Consider the following 13,310-nt stretch of genomic DNA (forward strand, 5'->3'; position numbering starts at 1 on the left):
CCAGAAGTATACAGGAGTTAATGTATCTGGGTGTAGCTTTCAACCAAAGACAGAGGGGACTGGAAGATAAGTACTTCAAGTTTCTCACCGATTCTTGGGATAACTCTGAGACATGTTCTATAGAGTTTCACAGAACTCCCCTGAAGTACTGACAGCAGTTCCCTGCAGGAGTAATTTATTCAGTAATGCACCTCTGTTGGCTTCCTTCCATGTCTCCAATTCTCAATTCCCACTCCACTTCTGAGTTTTCTGGAAGCACCTCCCAGATGAACAGTTTGCATTCAAATTATTGCCTCAGGTTCTGCTTCTAGGGGAATTCAATTTATAGCCTCCTAACAATCCAGTGCTCCTTACAGAGCCATCACTGGTACAAGTACCAAGGCATGGCACATTATGTATCACTCCTCCTAAATCCTAATATTTTTAAACAGATAGGAAAGAGCATGACCTTGAAGAGAAAAATAGTTTATATGAGAATGGCCAATGGATAAAGGGAAGGAGAGACAGTGCCATTTGTTTTCCATTAATGATAGTGTGAAATTTATGGGCAGATGGTCTAACAGGTGTGACTATAATTTGAGAAGCCTGCTCCCTTGGTTACTCAGAAGACTGCTATTGTTATTATTATGGAACCACAACCTCATGACTTTATTGCTTCACTTGATGTAGCTTTTTCCTTTACCCTTAAATCTTTCTAAATCACTGAATCGCAGCCAATAGATTTATTTTCTCCCTATGGCTCCATCACAAAAAAAGACACACATGTGCACACACACACACACACACACACACACAGTTTTGTGTATGCCAGTGCTAGAAAAGACAAGCTCATGGTGCATATATGCAATGGATATTGTACATTACAGGTCTCTGTGAAATAGTCTTCTGCAGGTTCCTATGTTTATTTTATGAATAATTAACTTTAGTAAAGTTAATTTCCTGAAGATCTTGATGAAGACTGAAGAAAGGAAGTAAATTTTAAAGAAAAAGACTTAGAAACTTGCCCTTTTTGCCCTCTCTTTATGTCTTAATGAACAAAGGATAACTGGGCCTTTTTTGAAGTCTTTGCTTGAGTTGAAGACAAAAAATGCAACCTGTACTCTTATCATAATATATTCAGTTTATGAGTACACAAACTTATAAACCGTGAATTTCCCTAAAGTTATTATACCATTTAGAAGACGTTTGCTTGGACGTTTACTTAAAACCAAACAATTGAGGTCTATATGTCCAAATAATTTCCTTCTCTCTTGCTGTCTCCATTTCAGTTTCCTGAGTTTCTGGGAAGGCCTGGTTTCCCCAAAGGAACGATTTCTGGTAGAAGTCTGAAGGTCTGACCCAAGAAAAAAAATCCAGTATAGCCAATGAATTGAGAACAAGAAGGTTTCCAATCAGGTAGGAACATTTAACCTCATACATTACAATCACCTTAAGTAAGGTGTGCTGATAGCTGGATATGATTTAACTGCTTGGAAAAAGATGCATATATAACCTACCCCACAAGGAAGCTGTTCTCAATTCCCTTAGAGGTTGTGGTGTCTATCAGAGAGTGCCTTGGGGGAAAATGAATACAATAACAGTATGATGTGTTTTTTTTCATTTTTAGCTCATTGTTGCCAAGTACACTTGGTGATCTTGGTGCCTGTGGTTTAATCCCAGGAGGTTAGGCATGTGGAACAGCACATTAACCCTTTTTAGTATTTTCTCCCAAGACAAATCATTTTTATAGGTTGTCTCCATGATCTTCTAGTTGCTTATCAAAATTAAGCATCAAGTCTTCTAAGTGAGCAATAGCCCCAGTCAGTGTGAGGAAATCAGCTTGGTTCTTATTGGGGCACATCTTCTTGGTCTTGGCACAAAGTGAGTTCACATAGGGAGTTAGAAGGAGGAGAATGGGGCATGCGAAAGAGGAGTTCTGTGCTCTCATTTACCTATGCATGTTGAAACTCCACTAACAGTTTTATTTTCATTAGCAATTTGTGATAAAAACTTAGGGTAAAGGGAATAATGAAGCTGTCCCATTATATGGCAGGACAAAAGATAGTAGTGACATCAAAATCAGGGCCTGTCCCTCTCATTTGCAGTTATATACTCAGTGTTTAGCATAGCATTTGACCCCTCATCAGTATTCAATAAGAAGACGTGTGTTGAATGACTTAGGGATGAATGAATGAATGAAAAAAGTTAATATGGTAGAAAATGTGTTTTATCCTTGTATTTTCTTGTGTGTTGACTTCTGTATTTCAAGACCCAGCACTGTAACTGACACATAGAATATAAGCAATAAAATTTGTTGAAAGAATGAATGAGTCCCCACAATTCTAAGAATAATTTTAAGACCAACACAGACCCCATATCTGCCAAGGTCTATGACAGAAGTATCCAGAGATGAAAGCCTGGATCTCAGCTAGTGGTAGAGCTGACAGAATTTATCTAGTTTTAATAATTTACAGCTCATCCCATTACATTTAGGCATAGTACCTACATGAGCCATACAATTAAATGTTGACTGAAAAAAAATGCACAACCTAAAAGTTGAGAATTATGTTTTATTTGGAGGACATACTGAGGACTTAAGTCAGGAGACAGCCTCTCAGATAGCTCTGAGGGACTGTTCTGAAGAGGTAAGGGAGGGCACAGGATATTTAGGGGTTCTTGCAAAAAAAAAACCAGGTAGTTGGAACATCAAAAGATTACTGTTAATTAAAGAAACTAGACATCTTAAGTAAATAAATTTAGCACTTTTCTATATATGGTGATGCAAGAATCTGGTCTCATGGAAATCATTCCCTTGATATGCACTTTAATTATCTAGGGCCAGTCTCCTGTTTTCTCCATCCTGAATCCCCTCAGGGTGCAGCTTTGGGGGTGGCTTCAGTGGCTGATGGCTTGATGGCTGTAAGGTCCTTTGTTACTGATACGGCAGGCTACATTCTTTGTCCACATAAATGACTTGAATATGGATAGTAAATCTGTGGATTTGCAAAACGTAATTCTTGGAGCATTTTTATAAGGACAAAGTTAAGGGCAATTTCAGAATCACTAGCAGCTAAAATTGCTATTTATACTTTTCCACAGGTAGGTAGTAATCTGCTGTTGCTATATTCAGTATTCCCAAGGGATAACACAATCCATTTAATTCAAGAAAGAAATGTAAAATTTAGCACAATGCAGCTTCCACAAAACCAAACACACAAACACACACCCAACTCTCGCAGATATGAAGTAATAATCTAAAATAGAATCCTGGAACTAATTGCAAAAAAAGAGCAAATGTACTCATATTGGATAATTTTATTCTTTTATTAATGTTCGACATATATATGTATTTATTAATAAAATTCAGAGTTGCTATATGGAGAAATAGCTTTGTACCAATATTGTCTTTGTATGTGTTTATCAATAATGTATGAGATTGCCTTCTCTGCTCCTTTTCCTTTATTCTCTTGCAGGCAGTAGATGTAGTTATCAGTTGTTTTTAAAATTTCTAGGCAGCCAAAGGTCTAGTATCACTTAAATAAAGAAGGCAAATTGTCCCAAAGTAGGAACCATTTTCCTTCATTACGGAACATAAAGTCCTCATATGAAGGGAGAAGAATTTCATAGCTAAACGGTTTCAACTACAGAAGATTTATTAGTAACTGTGTATGTTGTTTCAAAGTGGACTCTCTATAATTAATGTCTAGGGGTTATCTTTGGTATATAATGGATTTTGATTTTTTAAATATTATTAGATAATATACAAAAGAATATATTTAATTGTATGTAAGTTATGAGAAATAATAAACTCCTGCAAACACACCACCAAAACTAAGAACTAGAATCAAAACTGCTGAGTCTTCTCTCTGTTCTCTACCCTGATCCCACCTTCATGCTTTCACCAAAGAAATCACTCTGATCTTGGCTTTATGTTCAACATCCATATAATTTTTATCTCATTTTGCTTATTATTGAGATTTATAAAATTGATATCATACTTTATTCTTCTGTGCTTGCTTTTTTTACTCAACATTACGTTTCTAAGGTTCATCCACTTTGCTTTAACTAGTGTTCATTCATTTGTACTACTGTATAATATTTTATTGTATAAATACAAGAAAATGTGTTTATTATTCTATTAATTATATTTGGGTTGTTTTGGACCTATTACGGACAGTACTTCCATGAACATTTATTTTAATGTTTCCTGGTACACATGTGCAAGATTTAACATAAGTAAAAGAGCAGTCATACTAAGAGTAGAATTGCTGAGTTGTAGGGAATTCAAATATTCAACTTTAAAAAATAATGTCAAAATGTTTTCCAAAGTTATGGAATCAATTTTCAGTCCTTTTGCTCTATAGCTTCACCAGTTAGAATGGCCAGTCTAGTCTTTTGTTCCTTGTATTAGTCTGCTCAGGTTGCCCTAGAAAAATACCTCAGATTCAGTGGCTTAAAAAACAAGAGATTTATCTTCTCACAGTTCTGGAGGCTGGAAGTCCAGGATCAAGATGTTGGCAGTTTTCAGTCCTCCTGAGGCCTCTTTCCTTGACTTGCAGATGACCACTGCTTTCTTGCTATGTCCTCACATGGCCTTTTCTCTGTGTGTATGCATCCCTCGTATCTCTTTCTCTTCTAACAAGGACACCAGTCATATCAGTTAGGGCCCCACCATTATGACCTCATTTAACCATAATTATGTTTTTAAAGGCCCTGTCTCCAAACAGCCACATTGGGAGATGGGGCATCAACATATGAATTTTAGGGAACACAATTCGGTCCATAACAATTTTAATTTGTATTTCCCTAATTACCGATAGGTTGAGAATCCTTTCATTTGTTTAATAGTTGCCTATGTTTCCTATTCTGTGAAAGTCCAGAGAATATCTTTTGTCCATTTTTCTACTGTTTATCTTTTTCTTACTTATTTCTATTGTTCTTTAAATACAAGCAAATAATCCTTGGTCAGCTATATATGACACAAATAAGTTATATCATGCCTTCTCACTTTTTTAATGTTGTCTTGTGATAAATAGCAGCTCTCAATTTTAATGAAATCAAATTTATCTTTTAGCTTAGTGCCTTTTTGTTCTACTTAAAATGTCCTTCCCTAGTTTAATGCTACCCAGATATAGTAGATTTTCTTCTGAAAGTTCTAGTGTATCTTTGTTTTATATTCAAGCCATTAATGCACTTACAATCAACTTGTCTGTATTATCCAATTTCTTTGTTTTCTTATGAATAATTAAGTTTTCCAGGACCATTTTGGAATGAATGGATTTTTTAGCTGTGTCTGAGCTGTTCTTGACCATTCACATAAATTTCAGAATTGGCAATCCTGTAAAACCTCTATTAAGTATTTTTATTGTAATTGTATTGAATGTATAAATTAAGTTGGGGAAAATTTACATCATTATGAATCTTTTCTATCCATAAACAAGATGTATCTCTCCATTTGTTTAAGACTTCTTTAATATCTTTCAATAAGGTTTTATTTTCTCCATAAATGTCTTGCACATCTTTATTTAGATTTATTCCTAGGTAGTTTTTTTTTTTCCATTTTAAATAATTTTTAATCTCTCTCTTTGTTCCTGGATTATAGAAATCCAATAGATTTTTGCATCTTGAGCTTATATCTAGCCATCTTGCTAATATTGTTTATTAGTAAGAGAGAGGATTTTCTTAGCAAAGAGGAATAAATGTAAAATTAAATAAAAATGTTATGGGTCAACTCTGGTCAATAGAACTTTCCATGATAATGGAAATGTTCTTAGTGCTGTCAAAAACTATAGCCATTAGTCACATGTGTTTTTAAATTTTTAAATGTAAATTCAATAAAATTCAATAAAATTAAAATTTCAGTTCCCAAGTCAAACTTGCCCACATCTCAAGTATGTAATAGCCACTTGTGACTAATGGACACTATACTGGACATTGTAGCTCTAGACTATTAGACTGTGAAGCCATGCCATCCCGGGATTTTATCTTTGTCAGTGGCATAGTGAGATCTTTCATGTGACAGTTATTCTGTTATTAAAAAGAGAAGTTACTTAACCTAGTCATCCCTAACTTTTCGAAATAATCCAACATAGCTTTCACCATCCATGAATTTCTTGAATCATATTTATGTTTCTAAACTATTTCTTGCGTCAAGTGTTCACTTTGTAGCAAGTTCATTGTCCTAAAATGGCACATACCAAAGTATCAAGAGGTTCCCTTATTCCTGATAAGCTGTGATTGGATGAAGAAGACCTTGTTACCCTGCCTATCTGATTTTTATTATAATCAGATGTTAATCTGTATCAGTCTCCATATTCAAAATTCACCTTCAAAATTATGTTATTTACATGATGGTTGTCTTTATTTAATTTAGCTAGTATCATGACTAATAAATGCAGTTTTGGTCATTTTCTCCTAAAATCTCATATTTACTCGTGTGGAAATACATCTCCTACTTCTTTGCCCTTTTATAAACTCTTCCTGTAATTTCATCCTCATGAGCTTTATTTCCCCTAATTTTAATTACTTAGTATTTTGTAAAACATTTAAGAGATCACTGGTACGCTCTTTTTTTCAATCATCTATACATTTAAACAGTGTGTTGCAATAAGAAATAGTACTGGTAATCAGAAGACCAGAGTCCTAGTTCTACCCATAAAAATGAACTATATGTGCATTTAAATAAGGTTTATATAAGGTTATATAAGGTTTATTCTGATTCTAAAATTGTTATGATTATTTAGAAAATTGTTTGAAATATGACATTATTCAAAACCAATAAAGGTTTGAAATCTATTAAAAATCTACAAAGAATTCAAGTATTTCACCTTTTTCCCTTATTTGATATTAAACTGTAATCCTTCATCTTTCACTTACAGCATGCTGTAGCTGCTGTTGACACAAAGAGAAAATATAATGTCTAAATATTGTGTACTTGTTTTTTAAATGAATACTTTTGTTTAAAATTGTCTTTTACATAAATTCTTGATTCCCTTTTCACAACTTTTCCATTCCCCATGCTACTGCAGTCAATCACTCATGATAGAAAATTATTCTCTTTTCTGTTTGCTAAAGCTCTTTTTAAAATACCAAGTTTCAAATTATCATCAATTCAAGAAACTTTGGAAAATGAACTTCATAATGTCCAGAATGAATATTTTGTTTCACTGGCTACCAGGACACCATCCTCTCCTAGATTTCTCCCCTCCTCACTCACCATTCCTTGGCAGTCTCCCTTGGTGATGCCTCCCATCCCTCAACATCTGTTAGAATGCCCTAATGCTCATTCCTGGCCCCCTTCACTCTCCATCTACCCTCACTACTCATGAGTTTTAATCTAGTCCCATTACTTTAATGGGAAGATGACTTATGACTCCCCAATTCATACTTCTAGCCCTAACCACTCACCTAACCTCCAGACTCCTAATTCCAATTTCCCACTAAATATCTCCAATCTATGCATAATAGACATTTCAAACTTAGCAAATAAAACTAAATATTTTGCTTTGATCCATCCATTGCACTCCAGTTTTTCCTGGCTCCATAACTCATCCAGTTGCTCAGGACAAAAATGTTAGATTCATCCTTAAACTCTCACTTCCCCACAATTCCTATGTCCAATCCATCAGAAATTCTTGCCCGCTCTAACTTGAAAATACATTCTGAATCCACCTACCTCTCACCTTACTCTTGCCATCTTTACTTACTCCAAGACATCATTGCTTGCCTCATCTAATGCAATAGGCAGCCTCTTCCACAACCTCCTTGCTTCTTCCCCTCTTGCCCCAATCCTTATAGTCTCTAACCAATACAATAGCCAGAATAATCTTAAAAAAAACCCATAAATCATATCACATTATTCCACAAAACCCATTCCCATCACTCTTAGAATGAAAATTAAACTTTTTACCTGTCCTACATGCTTTATTCAATATTTCTTCTGCCCTACTCTCCAGACTCGTTTACTACTACTATTCTCTCACACACACATCCAGATTTTCTTTCTGCAGGGGCTTTCCCAACATCAGGGCCTTCGCACTTGCTACTCCCTAAAACCTGGAAGATTTTAAAAATCTGTAAGATTCCTCCAAGCAAGATCTTAGAAGGTATTTACATTTCATTTTGTAGAGACATTTGGTAGAAGACATTTTTGCAAAAGATAGATACATTTTACTTTGGCGGCTATTCACACATCTAGCAATTTCCAAGTTGGTTAAATAACAAATGTGAATTAATGAAGCTAAAATAAAAGAACTGTAGTTGGTGAGACCTATGTGTTTTAAACCGTGAACTTTGAGGAATTGTAGACATGAAAACTACACCATGGTTTCAGTGTTAATGTGTGAGAATTAGCTAAGGTATTTTCCAAATACTTATTACTCTCTAAAGAGCTTCTGAGCAGGAAATCAGAACAGGGCCTGTGGACCTGAACTTTATCAAGTACCTCAGTTGATTCTGTTGCAAATGGTTTTCAGTCAGCCCTTTGAGAGACACCAAGCTGGGGTATTTGCCCAGATATGATTACCAATGGTCATTCAAGTCACCAATGAGATACAATCGAGAATCAACAAATGACTGAAAAGAGTGACAAAAGAAGAAAAGGATCCAGTAAGGACCAGTAGAGACGCTATCCCAAGTACTCTTGGCTAGGAGTTTTACAAATCCATTCATATAAATGGACTGATAGTTAACAGCCAAATGGCACTGCATATTTTTTTAAGTTGCTGAGTATTAAAGTGTATGGCTAAGCATCATAAGTTTTGTTAAATTATAGTTTGGTTGCTATAAAAGTAGGTGTACATTGTGTGTCATAGGTGTAGGGATATAGATGTGTAAATATATGTTGTCATTTCAGTTCTTCAGCTGCTACTTCATAATGTCTTTGTAACTTCTAAATGAAGGACCTCTTCAAATATTGTTTAGAAAAAAAAGATACCTGTTCATCCCTGTCCACCTCCCTTTCTTCATCCCCTTCCTTGTCCCTTCCCTTCTTTTTTTTTTTTTTTTATATCTTTATTGGAGTATAATTGCTTTACAGTGTTGTGAACCCTTCCCTTCTTGAACAAATTAGTCCATTAAGTGAGGTAAAATAACCCTTTGTCAGCATGGGGGAGGTGGGCATTCAAGGAACCACATGACTTGGCATTGGGTCTCAGAGTCTGAGAAAGGGGAGAGGATGTCTGCATAAGGGAGCCTGGAGTTGACTGCTGAAGTCTGATTCGTGTGAAAGGGCATCCACATGAGGAAGTGGCCTTGGCAACCACTCTGTACAGATAGTCATAACCCGTGCCAGGTGGAGAAAATGTGTGGGATGGGAAAGCGGCAGCTACAAGAATTTACTTAAATACAGGAAGATTGATCAAATAAGTAAGGATATTAAGGATATGGTAATCAGTGTTTTTTTAATATCTGTGGAGGGAGTTAAAATATGAAAAGGGCAATGAAATGAATGAAAGGGTGTTGAAAGGGAATGGAGGATGTTAATGTGAACACATGATTTTCAATATAGAGACATTATAGAACTAAACATAGACAATATGTATGCATATGTTTATGAATATGTGTTTATGAATATGTGTAAATGGTTATGAATATGTGCTTTCATATGTATGTATGTATATATGTACATAAATCCCCTAGCTCTGCTTATTGAGAGTACCTGGGACCACTACTTCCCAAGAGCAATGAATACATCTAGTGTCCAGATCTTGGTTTCTAAATACAGCTCTCCAACTGAAGGAACTAAAGCTCTTTGGAGAAATGGCTGATTCTAGAGCTACTACAGGGAAAATATAAGATGATCCTAGAACATATTATTGTTTCAAGAAGCAAGGGATCAGCCATAAAAAGAAACGAAATTGAGTTATTTGTAGTGAGGTGGATGGACCTAGAGTCTGTCATACAGAGTGAAGTAAGTCAGAAAGAGAAAAACAAATACCGTATGCTAACACATACATATGGAATCTAAAGAAAAAAAAAATGGTTCTGAAGAACCTAGGGGCAAGACAGGAATAAAGACGCAGATGTAGAGAATGGACTTGAGGACACGGGGAGGGGGAAGGGTAAGATGGGACGGTGTGAGAGAGTGGCATGGACATATATACACTACCAAATATAAAACCGATAGCTAGTGGGAAGCAGCCGCATAGCACAGGGAGATCAGCTCGGTGCTTTGTGACCACCTAGAGGGGTGGGGCAGGGAGGGTGGGAGGGAGGGAGATGCAAGAGGGAGGAGATATGGGGGTGTATGTATATGTATAACTGATTCACTTTGTTATAAAGCAGAAACTAACACACCACTGTAAAGCAATTATACTCCAATAAAGATGTTAAAAAAAAAAAAAAGAAGGGAGATATCAAAGAATAATTGGGAAACATCAAAGGATATAGAAGCCAAACTGAAGGGGTTTCCACTGGACAAATCTTGAACAATCTAAGCCTCAAAATAAATAATGGTAGAAACATATTATAGTCAATTGAATAAAATAGGAGTCTATGAGTTCATACTGATTTAAATAATTAAATTGAATAAATTATGTTTGATGAGGAACAGGATATTTACATAATTACAAAGTGCCTTACCACAGAAATTATTAATAATGAAGGAGAAAAACATAACTTTACAATGGAGAAGACTGGGTGATAAACCTTAATCAAATGAGTAAAATAATATTCCAGTAAGGTTACAAGTTAAAAGTTTGCCGAAATTGTTTGATAGGAAGCAGTGAGAAGAACAGAGCTTCACCACTGTGTTAATCCTGCCAACTACACATATCCTGAATAATCATGAGACAAATACAAACAGCTAAATCCTACAAAATAACTGATCCATATTCTTTAAAATTTTCTAGTTCATGAAATTCAAGGGAAGCCTGAGAAAATTTTCCAGATTAAAAAACTAAAGAGACAGGACAACTAAATGCAACATGTGACGCTGGGCTGATCCTTTTATTATGAAGGACATGATTGGGATAATTGACAAAACTTGAAAAGGGTCTGAGGATTAGTAGCACTGTAGTAATGTGTCAGTGTTAATTTCCTGATTTTCATGATTATATTTGGATATATGTTTGTAGGAAATACTAGAGGATTTGGGGGAGACATTGCATTGTGTTGGCAACTACTCTCAAATGGTTTGGGAAATAAATTATTTTTATTGTCATTTCAACCTTTCTTTAATTTTTGAGATCGTTCAAAAAAGGCAAAGAAAGAGGAGAAGACCCATGAGTCAGGTAATCCTCCTTTTCCTGGCGACTCACATAGTTAAAAGCTCAGTTTACAATGGTGGTCAGCTTTTCAGTCTATTTGTGCTAATTTCTGTTACTAACAACAAAGCATCTTATTTTCTATTTGAGGTTTTTGGATTTTTCCTAATTATGCTTTTGCTTTTTACTCTATCAAATGTCTATGAATTTGATAAAGTCCTCAGTATTAAAACAAAATCAGTAAGATTCATAAAAATAAAAATAAGTTCTTGGAGAAATTTATAAATTTCTACCTGCATTCAAATTGGAGTAAGTTGGCAAGAAATTTATAAGGGGAAAATACTATAAGGAGCACTCCTATTCAGAAACTCAAAATGGTTGCACGTGTTTATCCTGTAAGAGGTCTGTGATGAAACAGCAGGATGAAGGCTATATGTCCAAACTCAAATGCAATCTTTTAAATCACCTTTCATGTCAGGCCATGTAAGAACTGGGCAATTCAATAAGTAAATTAGAACAATTCTTATTTTCAATAATTTCTTAGGTCAACACTTAGAATAATGAAAAACTTAGCTTTAACTCCAAGAAATCTGGACAGTTATTAGTTAAAGCAAATGTGTTGTCCTACTGGCCTACACCTGGTTATAAACAGCAGTACGACTTCAGAAAACCCTGGACACTGAGTGGACTTTCTAAATGTAGCTTTTTCTTTCTATAAAGATGTTTTACAAGAATGCTATCTTTTGTGAAAATGTGGCCTTTATAAAGGGTACACAGACACTAAGGTCTGTGACTTTTAGACCTAGAAAAGATTTGAAATATTTTCTTAGCCTGGGAATCCACATTTTAGAGGCATAGAAAGAGAAACCCAATGAAATTAAATATTTTGCCCACCATCAAACGGCAAACAAGTAATAACGACAGCACTCAAGACTCTGTCTTCTAAATCCATTGAATGCAGCATAAATAGATTGCAATAACTGCTTATTTTCATTGTCCTCAACACCACATTCCTTCTGTGCCTTATCCCTCTTCTTTTAAGAGGGATGACAACATTATCTGCAAACTTTATCTATAACTAATCTTTTTTTAATTTTGCTGTTTTGTAACTCATTTTTGAAAAATTCTGTTTCTGTGTTGAAAATGTGTAAGGACATTTACCTTCTTTCTTGAAACACCTCTGCCTGCATTTATCACATTTTATTGTTGAACTATTGTGTAGCAATAAGTACAAAAGCACATCTAGTAGAGGAGATAATGTCAGAGGCAACAAGGTGTGTGTATGGGGGGGGCGGGGTTAGAGTTGACATACCTTAAAGGGAGATGAGGAGAGAGGGAAGAGAATAGAAATTTTATTTATTTGAAAAAATATGATGGCAAGTTAGACAATGTTTGGCTAAATTTAATACAATATAGCTTTCCTTAACTTAAATTCCGGGTTAACTTCCACTCTTTACATTGCCACAGACTAGGGAATAAACAAAGCAAAAAGATTTTTGTGTACCACCATTTTGTGTTAATTTCATAAAGATTTCTACAAGACTTTTTAAAAATAAATTGAAAAACGAAAGTCTTGTCCTTAGCTTATTTTCCCTGCATGCTTGCACTTTAATAAGTTGATAAATGACATTTAAACTCAATAGTTATGATTAATTCTGTCCCACAATTTTTAAAAGCACTGGGGATTGTGTGCGCGTGCATGCGCGCACCTTTACAACCAGTAAAATAAAGTTCTTGATCAAAAAATTATTATCATTTAGACTATTGAATAAAATCAGATATGATAGAGGGGCCAGCTGTTGGTAGGTTTAAAAGTCACCCTAGGTGATTAATTCATGCAGCAGTGTTGCAGGTCTCTCTTTAGATGAAGCACTTAGAAGTATAACCAAGCATGGCTCTAATTTCATATCTGAGACCTGTTTTATTTAGAGTTCTTTGGCAAGTGCTTGCTCTTTATGTTTTTATAGTCTTTGGCTGTGCTATAAAAATATCAAAATTATGAATTAACAGATATGCAAAAGTGAAATCCTAGAAGATAGGATAAACATGCAGTCCTCTAATTATCACTCAAATAAGTTTCGCTGACACAGAACTGGGAATCAGATAAAGACATTAATAATTCATAGT

General features: G+C 35.1%; 1 protein-coding gene across 2 annotated transcripts in view; it reads left to right on the top strand.

Moving 5' to 3' along the window:
* PKIA (cAMP-dependent protein kinase inhibitor alpha) overlaps positions 1-13,310 on the top strand; it is a 95,737-nt gene that overhangs the window by 61,369 nt on the left and 21,058 nt on the right. The window contains exon 2 of one of the 2 annotated variants that reach the window (XM_061171597.1): positions 1,269-1,395. The exons of the other annotated variant lie outside the window; for it this stretch is intronic. The gene's annotated coding sequence lies outside the window, so the exon portion shown is untranslated. The remainder of the gene's footprint in view (positions 1-1,268; positions 1,396-13,310) is intronic. 2 annotated transcript variants of the gene reach the window in all.

Source organism: Eubalaena glacialis, chromosome 17 (assembly GCF_028564815.1).
Source record: "Eubalaena glacialis isolate mEubGla1 chromosome 17, mEubGla1.1.hap2.+ XY, whole genome shotgun sequence".
Taxonomy (NCBI): domain Eukaryota; kingdom Metazoa; phylum Chordata; class Mammalia; order Artiodactyla; family Balaenidae; genus Eubalaena; species Eubalaena glacialis.